Below are 16,894 nucleotides of genomic sequence, written 5' to 3'. Positions count from 1 at the left end.
ACATGCACCTCCTCAGTCGGTGGAATCTTATATTTGTCACGAGAGGCTGGCTTGTCATTTAGTGGGTGGTCTGATTTGTTATCCTCTGTAGCCAGGGGACGTTAGGGTTTCTAATTATTAAAGTAAAACTCGGTGCTTTCTAACACATTTAAAAAAAAGCGCGAGATAGTCTTTATCTCTTGGGCATAGCGACACAACTACTTGAAGTTTTTCAGTTGTAACACTTTTTAGCAGGACAGTAAACTCTTACGACAATTTCGTTATCGAAATTGTTATCCGACTACTTGGATAACATCCAACTACTCCAGCTAGTAGGATATTATCCAAGTATTTGAAGGTTTTTGGACTTAAAAAAAGCCCATAAAGTAGAAATGATTCTGTTTTTAGTTATTTATTGATTCCTTTATAAGAACTAGATAGGTTGACGGTCGTAGATGCTTTTTCGTTTGCATATATTGGTTGATGGTTACCCTTTGTATAGATTCGTTTTTCTTGCTTTACTGCCATGCAAGTTTGTTTTTTGTTATTTTGTTTATTTATATATATATATATACTTATTGTTCTTTGTTTATCTTCTAAATATGATTCTTTTTTTCATTTGACGTTATTTCAAACTATGCCGATTGGTGCTAGCCTCTTGGTTAGTTCTATTGTTCTTCTATGAGTTAACTTGAGTTTCACTCAATATCTTCAACTATTATATCATCCAAAATAAAAAAAAATTGTAATTGGCTGCAACATGTTTCTTTGTTCTGGCATGCCAAATTAGCTGAAAGTACCTAATACAATAATAAAAGAAGTCCGATTGTTAAAATTTGTTATATACATATTTAAAAAATAAGGAAAATTGGGAACTCAGTTTTAAATGAAATAGACCTCCATACTTTTGTTATGCAAGTTTCGGTAGCAGGGGGTGCGAAATTAAAAAAAGTAAAACGTGGGTGAGAAGTTAGCACAAAAAAAGCTAAAACATTTGACACCAGAGCCACAGAAGTTGTGGCTCTCCTCTGATTTTGTAGCTGTCTTGAGAATCAACAGATATATGATAGTTTCATCAATTTTTGACGGACCTAAAGCATTGTAATTTTAACTAGCTGCTTTTACTTATTCATTTTCATGGTTCAACGTGGTTACACGGACAAAAATTTGGCACTACTTTAAAAAACTTCATAATGTTAAACAGCTAAATGAAAAATCTCATTAAATTTTCAGGTATGAATTGACCTAAGGAGAATCCAGTGTGAGGGGGAGGAGGTTTTACCTGATGACCTTCTTATTTTAATTTCTTCGTTTGGTCTATTGAGGTTTAGTTTGACAATTTTTCTTAGTCATTCTCATTTTTAGTATTTCATGACTGCACCATTTTACTTAGGTTTTATATGGAGTTTTTCTGATAGTAGTAATTTTGTGTGAATTGTGTACTTTTCTTTGTCAGGTTTTCTTCCAAGGTATGCTTTATATTTGTTTCATGAACCAAATTTAAAACCATCTAGTGAACGAAAAGGTTTTTTGGTGGTTGAGTATTTATTTCACTTTTGATACAGTTTGTTTGGATTTATATATTATAATAATATGAAAAAAACTTCGTTTTCTTAAAGAGTTAAAGAGGCTGCGTCCCAAAGTCGAACCTTAAAACGTACAGGAATTAGAAGAGGCAGTTGGGGGGCTGCCGCCCCCCAAACCCCCAGCTTTTAAAGACTCTTTTGTACAGGTTTTAGTTTGTGGGGGGACTTCATTGTTACTAATTACTAGTTTCGGCGCAATGGTTCTCCTGTCCTCTTGTGTTTAACATTTTTCGAAGTTATTCCATTATTCATTCATTTCAATTTTTTGTTAATTAAAAGAGGGCCTTTCCGAAGCCAAGAGCGGGGGGTTAGCAATAAAACAAAAAACCTGTACAAAAGAGTCTTTAAAAGCTGGGCCCCCCAACTGCCTCTTCTAATTCCTGCACGTTTTAAGGTTCGACTTTGGGACGAAGCCTCTTTAACTCTTTAAGAAAACGAAGTTTTTTTCATATTATTTCTGTACGTTTTTCTACAATCCATGGTGGTTGTAATTTAATAATTCCTGTACTCCTCGTACAGGAATTAGGAGAGGAACTTGGGTGGCTGCCGCCCCCCCCCCGCTTTTAAATCATTGTATAAAATAGAAAAAAAAACAGATAGAATGACCGAAATGTTTCTTTTGCTCATAAGAAGCTAATATTCTGTTATCTCTCAATTGATAAGCTGTCCAGGTGTTATCAAAATTATACACTTTTATTTTGATGTTGTGAAAAAAACCGCCCGTCAGGGACTTGAACCCTTGACCAGAGGATTAAAAGTCCCGCGCTCTACCGACCGAGCTAATCACTTGCATGCGTGTAAATATGACTTCTCAATAACTTTTAAAAATTTCAAATTAACATGGGCTCTTATGGAGAGAAATGCGTTAATTAAGTAGCTAATGCGTGGTTTCTGGAAAACAGGGAAGGAGTTATCGGATCGAGCTGAAATTTCGCGGATAAGCTCCTGGGCCGTAGGGGACCTTAACTTGTGAATTTCAGCCCGATCGGACAACGTTAAAAGGGGGGGTGGGGTTGGGGGGTCGAAACTTTCGGGGGTTAAGATTTTCCTACGAAACTTTCCAGGAAAATTACTCGGAGAATTCCGCATCGAATGAGTCCTCGTACACCCAGACCCGATGTCGGCTGTGACCTGTAGGCGTCGAGGAAAAAAAAGAAAATGAAATTTAAGTGCCTATGCGTGGTTTCTGGAAAACAGGGAAGGAGTTATCGGATCGAGCTGAAATTTCGCGGATAAGCTCCTGGGCCCTAGGGGACCTTAACTTGTGAATTTCAGCCCGATCGGACAACGTTAAAGGGGGGCTGGGGTTGACGGGTCGAAACTTTCGGCCAGATTTTCCCCATGAAGGAAAAGTTGGAGGGGGATGAAATTTGGGAGGTTTCTTAGTTGGAGCTCGAGCTACGAAATGCATCCCTCCCCATCCCTCTGCGACCACTGAAACAGAAGATCGCTTAACATTGTCGTGTGTCGCCTCTTTATAGAGGCACGAGTGTGCCTCCTTGATATGGGTCTGAAATACTTTTAAGAATTAAATAAATTTGACGAAGAATTTCAAGCATATTTAGATCTATATAACATTATCATTCTGAATCATTAGATACATTTAATAATTAGAAAAGTATCCAAACTAACTTTTTATTTTATCTGTCCAACGTTATTTTATGAGCAAAAAAAAGTTGCCGATGGGAAAAGATTTCATAAAATCAACTATTTCGTTTTTAAAATTCTGGAACAAACGTTAATAGAATGAGGCCATTTTTTATTTTTAAAAAAGAAAATAATTTTTTTTGTCTTTTTTATAAAATTTGTCGATTATATTCCTATCTTTTTTAATCTATACAGTATCAAAACTTGGTTAAACAGTTTCTGGGAAGGGTCATTCACAATGAGATTTAGCTAATGCCGAACCCAGTAATAATATGATTTATCTGATTGGCTAATTAGACTTTTAAATAAATTATCTCCGACAAGAAAAATATTGTGAGTTTCTTCAGTTTTATTGATACGATTTCTAACTTCTCCTACATTTCTTCCAAACCGAGATTAAAAGATTGGTTAACCCAACTATGTCATACTAGGTGTCATTAACTTTTAAATGCAAACACATTCGTATTTTTCCAGTGCTTTTTCTAATTCAGAATTATTTTCCTTTCAATTAAAATTTATAGTTAAAATTTAGTTAGAAATTACTGTGTTTACAATAAAATATGTGGATATAGTAATTGCCATAAAATAAAAGAAGTCGCCTTTGGTACTTAATTCTTTTGATATCGGAGATTCAAGACAAGCGACTGAATAGGACCTTTTTAGTTTTAAATGTGATATTGATGCATTACTATAAATGTACGGTCAGCATAGTTTTCAGGTCAGTATTGAAAGTAGTCTTATTTTTGTTTTCTTCTAGGAATGCTTTACAAATTTTTCTTTTCATCAGACATACGAGCTAGAATTCAGATAGTGTCGTCCCTTTATCTTTTTGCCTTGACTCAACATATCGCCTTCTGTCTGAACTGAGCTTAAGAACTTCTCTCTCCTTCTTTTCTTATCGCTTTCGTTTTTCTTTTCTCTTTCTTTGAAACTTCTTTATGCTCTGTCATAAAAGCAAGGAATTTAGTTGCTTTTTTGGTTGGTGGCTGAGTATCGCAAAAAGACCTGATTGCAAAAGAAAACGGAAATCGGGTAAAAACCAAAGCTTGATTCTGATTAGAGTCAAATATCGCTCCACGAGCCATATTTCAAGTCATTCAACAAAATAATGGTCTTTACATCACCGAATATTCATTTCCCCTTTGTTTTGAATCAAAGTGGAAAAACGTCACTTCGCTGTATGTTAAAATTGGAGTATATATATTAAAGAGCTTAAGCGAAACATAACTACTGATAAGAATGATGAATTTTATTTTTAAAAGAAGAATAGGTTTAGTGAACGAACAAAAAAGGAAAAAAGAGATAGACAAACAAAGAAACATCATATAAGCACTTAAACAAAACAGGAAAAATTAAACATTCAGTAAAGAACATTGTAAATCACATATATTGATACAAAATCAGAAAGACCATTTAGTGCTTTCAAGCGAGCATGATCTGGGTAGCTGAATTGAAACGTTGCGCAATTGATACTCATTCTCCAGGGAAGTATTTCTGGTATGAAGAGGGACTCGGAGGAGAAACTTCAGGTACTTGAAAACAGCTAATTTAATATTTAGTTTCTCTGTATTAAATAGCCCATTTCACATTGGTGAAACATAAAAAATAACCATTAAAGCAACGGCTGAATAAAGACGTGACAAAGCTTTTCTATTTAAACTGAATTTGAATGAAGCCAGTTTAGCGTAACTTATCCTTAAACCCGCTAAAACTCTGTCACCTGTCATTGTTCAACTTTTTTTTTTTTTTTTTGTATAAATGTATTAGGTTCATATGTTACACCAAGGTTACTACATAGATTTACTTAAACGTATTTCGTGGCCGTCTGCAGTTACATCCACGCTGCTATGTAGCCCACACAAACGAGACGGCTCGTAATGAGGGCCGTTAATCGGTTAATATCAGTATTAACCGATAAACTCAACAGATTGGTATCCTTCTACAAGTAACTCCAAATTTCTTTTGAAGTGTGTGTACTTCACTGCTTATAATAAGTAAGTCATTGGCATAACAAATAAGGTATAGCTCAAAAAATTAAAAATACAAAATGTCTCGTTTGTTTTTTGTTTTTTTTTGTAATAGTGTGGATCAGAGCATTAAAAAGCAGGGGATCAGAGCCGACCCCTGTCTTACACATTTTAAAAGAAGTATGGGTGACAGTAAATTTTCCTCTGAGATTTTAACACGAAGAGAACTATACGAGTACCAATATCACAAAAGGGCTGCTATATAAGGGTTAACTCCTTAGTCAAGAAAGTTAGGAAGAGTAGGGAATCCACAACCGAGTCAACTGCGGCGGATACGTAAAATATCGACACTACACTACATAGTCCATACACTAATCGACACTACATTAAAATAGAGATAGATTATGAGCGTGACCTTTTGCCATGATTTTGTTTTATTAGCCTGTACACAAACGCACAACTTATTCTTTTACGAAAACTAAACCTGCGTTTTGCAGCTTTATATTTAAATACCAGTTCAGAAAGTAGTATGCGTTCAAAACCTTACTTAATGGTCCGGACACTAATGGGATGGTAACTAGCACACAGATTTGAGGTTTTCCCTTTTTCAAAAGGTTTGAAACAACACCGCCGCAAAGGGACCGCTCTTGAATCAGTGCACATCTGGAGGACCAAAGTGATGTGCTCAAGGAGTAGTGGTGACGTATTAGGAAGGTGTTCGCTAACAATACCATCAATGTCGGGCACTTTACCGGCCTTCAGCTTCCGAGTAATATGCCGCACGACATTTTGCTTAGCCATAGAATAATTCCTTTTTGTCATTAAGAACTTTAGCCTATTTTCGAGCTCAGTCCTGCAATATCTTCCAGAACTACGTTTTCTTACTCAAAAACAGATTTTTAGGGCTCAACCCACTTATCTTCAGGTAAATTATCTGAATGCTGATATTTATTATTCTGCTTAAAAGACCTTCATATATCATTAGGCGAACAAATAGCTTGTATAGAAGCCTTCTCGGCTTGCCGGAGCTTTAACTTGTCAACTGCTTTATTATACGCTTTTTTAGAAGCCCAAAATAAAGTAAAGACGGGACCAGAATGAGGTCTGTCGCACTCATGCTGAACTTTGTACCATAACTTTGATCGGTGTTTTCCATCCTTTATATGGGGATTTTTATTCCAACCCGGCTTGTGGGTCTCTACCCGTATCCGCTCTTCAGGAACGACGTCTGACTGTGCTACTTTCACAGCGTGGACTCTCTCACAACAATACAAATGTAATGCTAGAGTATTAGAGAAACCATGTATTAGTAAATGGTACGGAACCTTGATTTTCTGTAGAACTTAATCACAATTGGCCTGATACAAAACACGATTAATTTTTTTCCATCCAGTTTTAGTGTAAAACTTGGTGGTTTTCTTCCTAGATGGCTTCACGAGGGGAACTTTGAGTTGCAAACCAAGGTGGTCACTCACATTGTGCTCAGAATCAACGCTAGTGACACTTATGGAGTTATGGATGTAAGTGTATGAACTATCTTTGGAACAGACGGCAATAACAGCTGTTTTTCCCAAGGGCCTACCCTAGGGAGGATAACGGCACGGTAGTATCCCTTACAAAAATCCCAAAGCAGCCCACCCCCGTCGATCCCTGGTACTGCACTTTTTTAGATCACATAGAATGGAGATTCCCATTGCTCTTTTCTACATAACCCAAGTCATATATAGCATTTTTGTTAATTACAGTCATAGATGGCGACGTTCTGGGCACTATGCAAATGGTGTTAAGGATCATTGTATTGTGCCTTGTCAATTGCGTAATAAAATTCTTAATTGGAGTCGGATATATGGTAAATGCTATTAGTGAATTGTTTTCGGGTCTCTTTTTTGGCGTCATTCCAGGAATAAGCGTACCAGAATGATAAGAGATTCTTGCTTGACAGACATATTTTTTTGATGGTCAATAACACTTGTTTCGGTCCCTAAGTTGTAACGACTACAGCCGGCCAGGTATAATTTTTTGTAATGTAATGATCCTGAGCACACCAGTTTTCCATTACCAAGGCTTACGCATGAGTTAGGGTCCCCACGTTCCCATTGAGGGCCCCATGTCCCCCTCCGGAGGCTTCAATGCCATTCCCCCCAACTTTTTCCCCCCACCCCCAATTTTTTTGGACTTGGGGGGCTTTGGGAGGGCTTAGAATTTTTGGAAAATAATAACAACAAGTCAAAACAAAGTGAACAGCAAAGAAATATGAAGTTCGAAGATAAGTTGCAGAAAGAATTAAAACTACTCAAAAACAAAAGTGAGAATTACAAATAATCGCGGGAAAACGAGTGTCAAAGATGGAGTGGAAAATGCGCATATATATATATATATATATTTGTGAAACAAAACAGTATTTCACCCCAAAGAGGAAAAAAACCTTAGATTGAAAATTCTGAGATAGCCAATCAATCTAAAATTTATAAATCGTGCTTAAACTTATTTAAATTTATAAATTTAAAATTCAGCTATTCCGAATAGTGACACATTATTTCCTAAAACTCCGTGTAGTCTGTACGAAATAAACGGTCAAAATACAAAATTTGTTTAATAGCTTAATTTACCTAATACCAAAGTTGATTCATTTGCGGCTTGATAAAGTTGTGTTTTTTTGTGTTGTATAATTATGCATCAGCTATTATGAAGGAACTGATCAATCTTTGTGTAGGTACGGGGGGGGGGTGAAGCTTCAAAAAGTGCCTTCTTATGCCTGATTTTTCGTTCCTTGATTAGCTTTCATGTAAATATTGAAGGAAGTCTGTGGCGGGAGTTGAAAATAACCTCTAAACACCCTTCGTTTCCAGGAATATTTTTGCTGAGTGGTGATAGCTTCCCTCTTGTTCCACAAGAAAATTCTTTATGTACCGTAAAAGATTACATTCAAATGCTTCCTAGAAAAAGTCGTGGAGAGGCGGGAAGGGGCATCGAGGGTGCAACCATCAGCTTTCCCAGGACGCGGGCAAGTGCTACTAAGAGCTTTGTTCTTATCAAAATTCAAATGGGAATATTCCCTGTTTTCCTATTTATATATTGTTTGATCCCTTATTGTTTCCCAGGATTTATGGGGCTTCGGTATCTTTGTGTATGCATTATCATGAGGGACATCCACATTAAATTTGAAACCTCAGTCTCAAAATTGAAATGCCAGTTGCGAAATTTTTGAATAAAATTTCTAATTATTTCTAATTCCAATTTCTAATTAGACAATCGGTTTCTAAATAGCGAAATTAAGCGAAGGTCCGGATTCGCTTTTGGACGTTCTGCTCAAAATTAGATCCACCAGTCACTCTAAAATAGGTTAGAAAATCTGAACAATAGATTTGCTTATTGCTGCTGAATTAGAATAAAATTCTTTTCATTTTGCACTTCATATAACCTTTGATCTTGAGAAGGGTAAAGCGATTTTCCCGAATCCCCGTCCTTTGCGTACCCTCCATCATTTGGCGTTAAATAGAGGGTAGAGGGGCACGTATCTCCTAGATTTTTTTGGGTATTTTCATTAAAGAAGGTCATCTTTTGGTATTTTGATAGGAAAAATTGAAAAACAGACAAGTTTAACCTCCCTCCACCCCTCTTAGGATTTAAAAAAGAAATTGAGCTCCTCCTTTAAAGTTTCGTGAGCTGAGATTATTGCTCTCCGTAGAAGTTATGATCATGTGATCATATGACCACAATTAATCATGTTGTCTCTGTAAATCCTATGAAAAAATATGTTCATCTATCTCGAAGATTATATTTTCTTCCCCAACGAGAAGCGCATGATTTATTCACACCTCATCAAGGAATCTCCAGTCGCAAATTAGCCGATGACAGTTGAATAGTTTTGGCCCCTGTCTGTCTGGCATCTCGCGTGCCCCCCTTGATCTGTGCCATTTGCTTTTAAGGGTTGTCTTTGACTTTTTGACCTCCAATGGATTAAAGCCAGTTTCTAAGACGTAAATATAATCATGCAGAAAATTAGTTGTAATCTTTTTATTGTTATATAAATGCCGAAACAGATAACGGTTTGAGGAAATAAGAGACAGACAAAGACGTTTAATAGTCACTGTGGATTTCTATGTCAAGAGGGTTTGGGACTTGTTAGGGGTCTTGCAACTTCATCTATGGGCTTTGATTGTCAAATCAAATTCTCTTAAAGGATATTTCCAAGTCTATAGTTATTGTCTATTGTAAAATCTAAACTCATCCTAATATGAATTAAAGGGAACAAATACACATTTTTTGGGAAAAGATATTCCAGAGAAATGAATGTGCACACAATGACAGAAAAGGGAAAAAAGTGGCATATTTAAAAAAATGGGACATAATAGGGATAAAAAAGGGATATATTTTGTCAATTTATACATAAAACAAAATATTTCAAAATTGGATATATATTTTGGTAAAGAAAAATAAAACTTCTCGCCAAATTAATGCCTTTTCCCCTTTTTCTCTTTTTTTATAGCATCCAGATTTTACCAGAGATGTCGTAAGAAAGGAATTTTTCTAAAATAAGAAACTTACATGTTTATATGTGTTCGTGCTTTCTTTCTAAGTCGTTTTGCATGAATGTTATATGGATTTTTTTCCGTTATATTTAATGTTAGCTGGCCACTTTGAAATGGGTTTACAAAGCGCCTTTTGGTCAATAATACAACTGGTAAACAAAATTACTCTAATTTTTGAGAGTTCAACATAGACACATTATGGCTAAAAATGACACAGTTTTGGATGCTCAGGGGACACATTCAAGGAGCAAAAAAAAAATTGGCAACCCGAGTCGTACAAGCACTTTAGTTGTTATGACGCTATTGAGGAATACAGTACCCTTGGAATTTCCAAGCCGCCTCATTATATTATAGGTTGTGATACTTTTTCTAGACTAACTCGTGATCACTTTGTATAATTAGCCTGTTCTGGTAGAATTAGTCTTCATCTACTCTAATGAAATTCCCGTTTTCTTAAAACAGAAAATAAAACAAAAACCTGGTACACGAATGCAGAGATTTAAACTTAAGGGAAGAAAAATAATAAATTACTGGAAAAAGATGGGAAAAGGCCCAACTAAACATAACTACACAAAGAATGAGTTGTAAAATTTGAGTATTTTAAAATATGGAATTGAGCTCATTGCGGATTTCTATATAAAAGTGGAGGTTTTACTATGGGTATTGTAACCTTGGTTTTATACAGGGGTGTAGGGGGTTTGACACTCCCCCCCGAACTGTTTATATGACTCGTAAAAACGTGACAAAAAGGATATAATTTTCTTATATTTTTTTTGAGATTTTTGTTTAACCCCCCCACCCCCCAATAAAAATCATTGTGTAAAACACCCCCCGCAGACTATATCCTGGATACGACCCCGATGGCAACATAATTTATGTGGTGTGCATAAAAATTTAACTGAGTGCATACCAGTTGAAGCATCCTTTCTTAAAGCGTCGTTGATGCTGCTAGAATTCAATTGTTTGAAGGTAAATTGGTATAGTCTTTATTGAATGCCAGAGTTAATTCTGTGTATTACGGATTTGTCATTGATTTACAGGGTTGATTTTAAATTTTAATTATTAAAACAGCTAAACCATGATGGTATTTAATTCAATGTCATGATTAAATCCAACCCAGCCAAATAAAAATTAGCCAAATATATTTTCCTTATTTTTTCCAGTAAGTCAAAATATTACACATTGTATTGGTAACTTTGAAATTTGAAAATATACATATAAGCAGAAAACCAATACAAACAATGTTAAACTGGTCATTAGGGCTCCAGGGGTTTCAAAAAGGTTAAAGTTGGTCAAGTTGGTCGTTTTTGGTGGCGTTGAATTTAACCATCACGTTGAATTAAGTACCGTCATAATTTAGCTTTGCAATTATTCAAACATAAAATAAACCCTGTAAATCGGTGATTTTAAGTTAGTAAAAAAATTATCAGAATATATTAAAACAATTTAATTTAGTGTCTGTTTTTGTGTTTTTTTTTTTGTTTTTTTTTTGTCCTTGGGACTTTTATTCGTATAATTTTTTTCTCTTTATTTACTTTGTGCGCTGAGGATGGTAGTGGAGATAGCGACCAAAATGTCTGTGTATTTGTCTTCCTTTTTTTTTTACTGGCTAGAACTATCCTCGATTTTTCCTTTTTGAAATTTGTTTTTCATTGTGTGTGTAGACAAAAAAACATTCTTTAATGGAGTCCAAGACAGTGGCTAAAAATGCTCAAAACTGGATAATTCGGCTATATATGTGCTCCTGATCTGGTCAAGGAACAATATAAGGCTCTTTAATTCTTTTATTTTGCTTCTTATTTTTTTGTTTTTTTCTGACTTTGGTCGTATTGGTAAGTGTCCAAAATATCCAGATTTTGAACATTATTAGTTCAATCCACTATCTTCGAAAGCCCATTCTTAGAAATTGTATTTTCTTATCTATTAGCCATATGTGAGTGGAACCCCTCACCTCTCACAGAAATGCGAATCGTAAAAAATATGAATAACATGTTATCAATTTATAATTGTTATTATTTTGTCTTTTGCCATGGTCCTTTTTTGTATTTATTATCGTATAATATTAGCTTTAAAGTGACCATTTATAGCAAAATCTTGGGGGGCCCAAATGTAACAAGGGCACCAATGACCAAAATCTTGAGGGGGCAATGTGACAAAGGTGCCAATAATCGATCAAATAGACAAATCTATTTAAAAAAAAAGAGTGAAAAAAAGAAAAGAAACAGAGAAAGAGGACCCCAGAAAAAATCTTGGAGAGGCCATAGCCCCCCCCCCCGGATTCGCCGGTGCCTAGGAATAGCTCTGCCCACATTTCATCATGTCTACACCACTCGCTTTAAAAGTAAATTATTGACAATTACAAAATTTCCTTTAGGAAAAACTGTGTCTATCTAAATTAGCATCGCAAAAAGAAAACGCCCGCAAAGGGGTAGAAGCTTAGTTTTTGGGGAAACCTGATTCCTTCAAATGCCGCAAATGGATTTGGGCTTCCAAATGGTCAGCTGAGGACCACCAGTGGACAGAGATAAATTTGTTTAACTAATTGACACTTCTGATTAGGCCAATGTTGGATAACAAACTGAATTCATCAAGATGAAATACGATATGTAACGTTATGCATGAGTAGCAGTAGCCCTTGCACGATTTTTAGGCTAATGACCACAGTATGAAAAATTAAAAAAAAAATCACTGGAAATGAATTAAGTAGCTTGTGATTGCTGAGAATCATTATGAGTATGATACCTGAATCTCTTAAGAGAATATGGATCCATTCAATCTGGCATAACCACCTAATACAAACTACTCCTTGCACTTTACTATCACAGAGCGGCGAATAATGTTAACACGCCTCAGTTTTGTTTTAACGAAGTGGCCCACCAGTCTGGCTATTTTTGACCATTTTGCTTACACACTGTGAAGGTTTTAGAAACTGGGATATATGCAACATTGGAATTATTGGTCCCGTGCAAGGCCGTATCCAGGGTGGACTAAAAGGTTTGAACGAATGGGGCAAAGGGGTGGGTAAAGTACGCAGATCATTATTTGACGGATTCCTGTGACTAAAGGATCATTTTATATCAAATAAAGTGGGGTAATGCCAAATATAAGATAAAAAAGCAGTTTTTTTGCTACTTACCTAATATCCACCTCTGAGGGCCCTGTAATATGAAGTGTTGATAAGCATAACATCTTAAAAACCAATTCTTTAATCGGAGTCAAAACTTAAGATCAATCAATTACAAAAAGTAATGTTTAGAACCCGGGTAAATTAATCACAAAAAACATTTTCAAACAGTTCGTGGTAACGAACTGTAGTAAGGAGCGATCCGGCTCAATAGTAACCAAAACTCTAAAAAATTGAATTTTGATATAAATAGCTACATCAAAAGAATCGCATTTTAATGCTGATTTTAAATATATAAGTTTCATCAAGTTTAGTCTTAGCCATCAAAAGTTACGAGCCTGAAAAAATTTGCCTTATTTAGGAAAATAGGGGGAAACACCCCCTAAAAGTCGTAGGATCTTAACGAAAATGACACCATCAGATTCAGCGTATCAGAGAACCCTACTGTAGAAGTTTCAAGCTCCTATCTACAAAAATGTGGAATTTTGCATTTTTTGCCAGAAGACAAATCACGGGTGCGTGTTTATTTGTTTGTTTTTTGTTTTTTTTTCCCAGGGGTCATCGTATCGACCAAGTGGTCCTAGAATGTCGAAAGAGGGCTAATTCTAATGGAAATGAAAAGTTCTAGTGCCCTTTTTAAGTGACCGAAAAAATTGGAGGGCATCTAGGCCCCCTCCCACGCTCATTTTTTTCTCAAAGTCAACGTATCAAAATTTTGAGATAGCCATTTTGTTTGGCATAGTCGAAAATCTTAATAACTATGTTTTTGGAGATGACTTACTCCTCCACACTCCCTGAGGGAGGGGTTGCAAGTTACAAACTTCAACCAGTGTTTACATATAATAATGGTTATTGGGAAGTGTACAGACGTTTTCAGGGGGATTTTTTTGGTTTTGGGGGTAGGGCTGAGGGAGGGGGCTATGTGGGAGGATCTTTCCTTGGAGAAATATGCCATGGGGGAAAAATTCAATGAAAAGGGTGCAGGATTTTCTAGCATTACTATAAAAAAAACAATGAAAAAATAAACATGAAAACGTTTTTTCAAATGAAAGTAAGGAATAGCATTGAAATTTAAAACAAACAGAGATTATTACGCATATGTAGGGTTCTAAAAATACTTTAGCATAAAGAGCGAGGTATTTAGGAGGAGATAAATACCTCGCTCTTTATGCTAAAATATTTTTAGTGATTTCAACTATTTATTCTACGGCCTATTTGATTCAGGGGTCATTCTTAAAGAATTGGAACAAAACATACGATTTAGTGTAAAGAGCGAGGTATTAACGAGGGTACAAACCCCCTCGTACACATAAAAAAAATATAAGAATATAAAAGTTTGTTACGTAAGTTAATTCTTAAGTTACGTATATTTTTTACTAATAAAAACGTTCGTTGAATATTAAAAGTTCTAGTAGCCTTTTTAAGTAACCGAAAAATTGGAGGGCAGCTAGGCCTCCTTCCCCACCCCGTATTTCTCAAAATCGTCTGATCAAAACTAAGAGAAAGCCATTTAGCCAAAAAAAAATTAATATACTAATTTCATTTCAATAATTTATGTGCGGAGAGCCAAAATCAAACATGCATTAATTCAAAAACGTTCAGAAATTAAATAAAAAAAAACTAGTTTTTTTAACTGAAAGTAAGGAGCGACATTAAAACTTAAAACGAACAGAAATTACTCCGTATATGAAATGGGTTGTCTCCTCCGCAGTCCCACGCTCTTTACGCTAAAGTTTTTAGTTTTTAAAAAAAGTAGAATTGTGGCAAAGAGTCAAACTTTAGCGTAAAGAGCGAGGGACTGCGGAGGAGACAACCCATTTCATATACGGAGTAATTTCTGTTCGTTTTAAGTTTTAATGTCGCTCCTTACTTTCAGTTAAAAAAACTAGTTTTTTTTATTTAATTATTTTAAAACACAACCTAAAGTCTTCACAAACACACTTCACACACAAACACAGTCTTCGTTATCATCCTCATCTTGTCTTGCTGCAGCGTTAGTGCATAAGGCCCCTTTACACTCCCTGCAGACACAGCTACAGGGTAAACCGTTCTGACGACAGCTGCATCTGAGAGACTTGCACCCGCTGGTGTACTAGCACCACACCATCTTAAGCAGATTTTATTTTCCTGGTAAAGTATCTATCATAATGTGAAGGTACATATTCCCAGAGGCGCCATTTGTGCCAAATCTTGGGGTGGGCATGGGGCATTTGACAGAACTTGAGACTTTTATTATGAATCTAACCTACTTTCAAAGTTTACAATGATTAATAGCAAATAGCGTAATTACCCCAAGGGTCGTCAGGTAATTAGGCTCTTTGGCTAATAGGCGTGCAGTTAGTTCAAATCATCTGAACAGAATAGACTATGTTGGACATAATGGATAATTATGGCCGGAAAAGGGCCCTTTGTGGTGGAAGCTTGGGCCCCCGTGTAAAATCTGGGGTGGGCATTTGCCCACCCCTGACCCCCCAATGGCGCCTCTGCATATTCCGTGACGAAAAAAGATGCCAACCCAACTCTTTGGGGCCTAGCGAATCGGACATGTCTTGCCACTTCTTTATTTGCAAATAGCACCTGTAAAAGTGATACTTTGCGGCAGCCAAAGTTTGGGGAAGCCGCTCTGCCTGAACGAAAGCATTTAAAATTACGACCCTCATAGTAAATAACCGTAGCCGGACATCCTTAAGGGTTTTCTTGTTACTTTTCCCTTTGTATATGTGGAGCAAAGTGTTCTATCCAGCTTTGGTGATCTCCTGCTGATTGAATCCAGGTGTCATAAAGATCTTGCAAAGCATTCTTAAGAATACCATCTTTAAGTGACAAGGAATCTACTGCTGGTTTCCTTACACCGTAAAGTCTATATGTCGTGTTGCAGCGAGACATTCCGTGGCAAACGAGTATTTTTTTTTGCTGCTTCGGCTCCTGGTTTGTCCTGGATCCTTTTTATGTCACAAACTCGTCAGTTATTTTCATGCATGTCTGTCTGCATAAAGATATCACATAGATCAAGCTTAGAATGGTAGAGCAGAATGACTAATAGGTTGGTATCATTTCCAGTCAAAAGTGATCCACAGAGTTTCAGCACAACTGACTTCAGTTTGTACAACTAAGATATCGGCATCCAGAGCATGTACAACTTGAAATTCTGAATTGGCCAGCCTCTCAGTTAGTAGGTCAATGAAGTGTTCTTTATTTTTTGGACTTCTCAAAAAATTTTCCTTATTCTTAACGATCTTCAGGTTAGTAGAGAATTTAATTGTTGAATGCGGTTAACCTTTGGTTCTCTTCAGCTGTGTGCAATTTTTCGTTGTTGGTGTATCAGCGTAAGAGCCAAAAACTACCACTGCCTGGCGAAAATATCTTTTGACTTAATCTACGTAAGATTCTGCCACCTTAGAGAATGCCAATCCAGTAGTCCATGATATTTTGTGGGCTAGCCAGCCACCGTCCAAAACTCTTGTTACTGGACCATCGATCCCCTCAATTTTCATCAGTATATTTGTTAGAGATGCTTTGTCGGCTATCCTTGTCACCTCGAACGAACTAAAGAGCAATGGTTGAAAAGAACAGAGCTCGAAGGATAGAACCTTGTTCAAGTCAGAACCACTGGTACTATCCACTGCGGCTAGATTAGAACTGGTTCTTCAATTTCCCTCACGCTATCTATCACCACAAATGACTTCTCAGCCATAGTTAAATCTTTCTCCTTTCTCCTGAAAACATATTTTTCAGTTTCTTTCGCTTCATCTCCTTCAGGATCTTAATTCCTACAGATTTGGCATCGTCTACATTTACAGATTATGAAGCGTGGACACCAATAACCACGTTCAGCAGCTGTGAATCCTGCCTGAAGGGTTCTAGAGACTCAGTGTATGGAACTATCTTTTTTATGTCCAGCAGATCTCTAGCTTTCCTCGAAGATATCGCTTCTGTGTGATTTTAAACTGTCAATTCTGCAAGGCCAGTCAGGTTCTACATGCGTTCAATAAATAGAACCAAAGTAGGCATAGCGGTTGTCCAAATTGCCTGCTATAACTCAGTCATACGTCTACCTCT

This window comes from Artemia franciscana, chromosome 11 (genome assembly GCF_032884065.1).
Source record: "Artemia franciscana chromosome 11, ASM3288406v1, whole genome shotgun sequence".
Lineage (NCBI taxonomy): Eukaryota > Metazoa > Arthropoda > Branchiopoda > Anostraca > Artemiidae > Artemia > Artemia franciscana.
Note: the sequence above shows the minus strand (reverse complement) of the source record.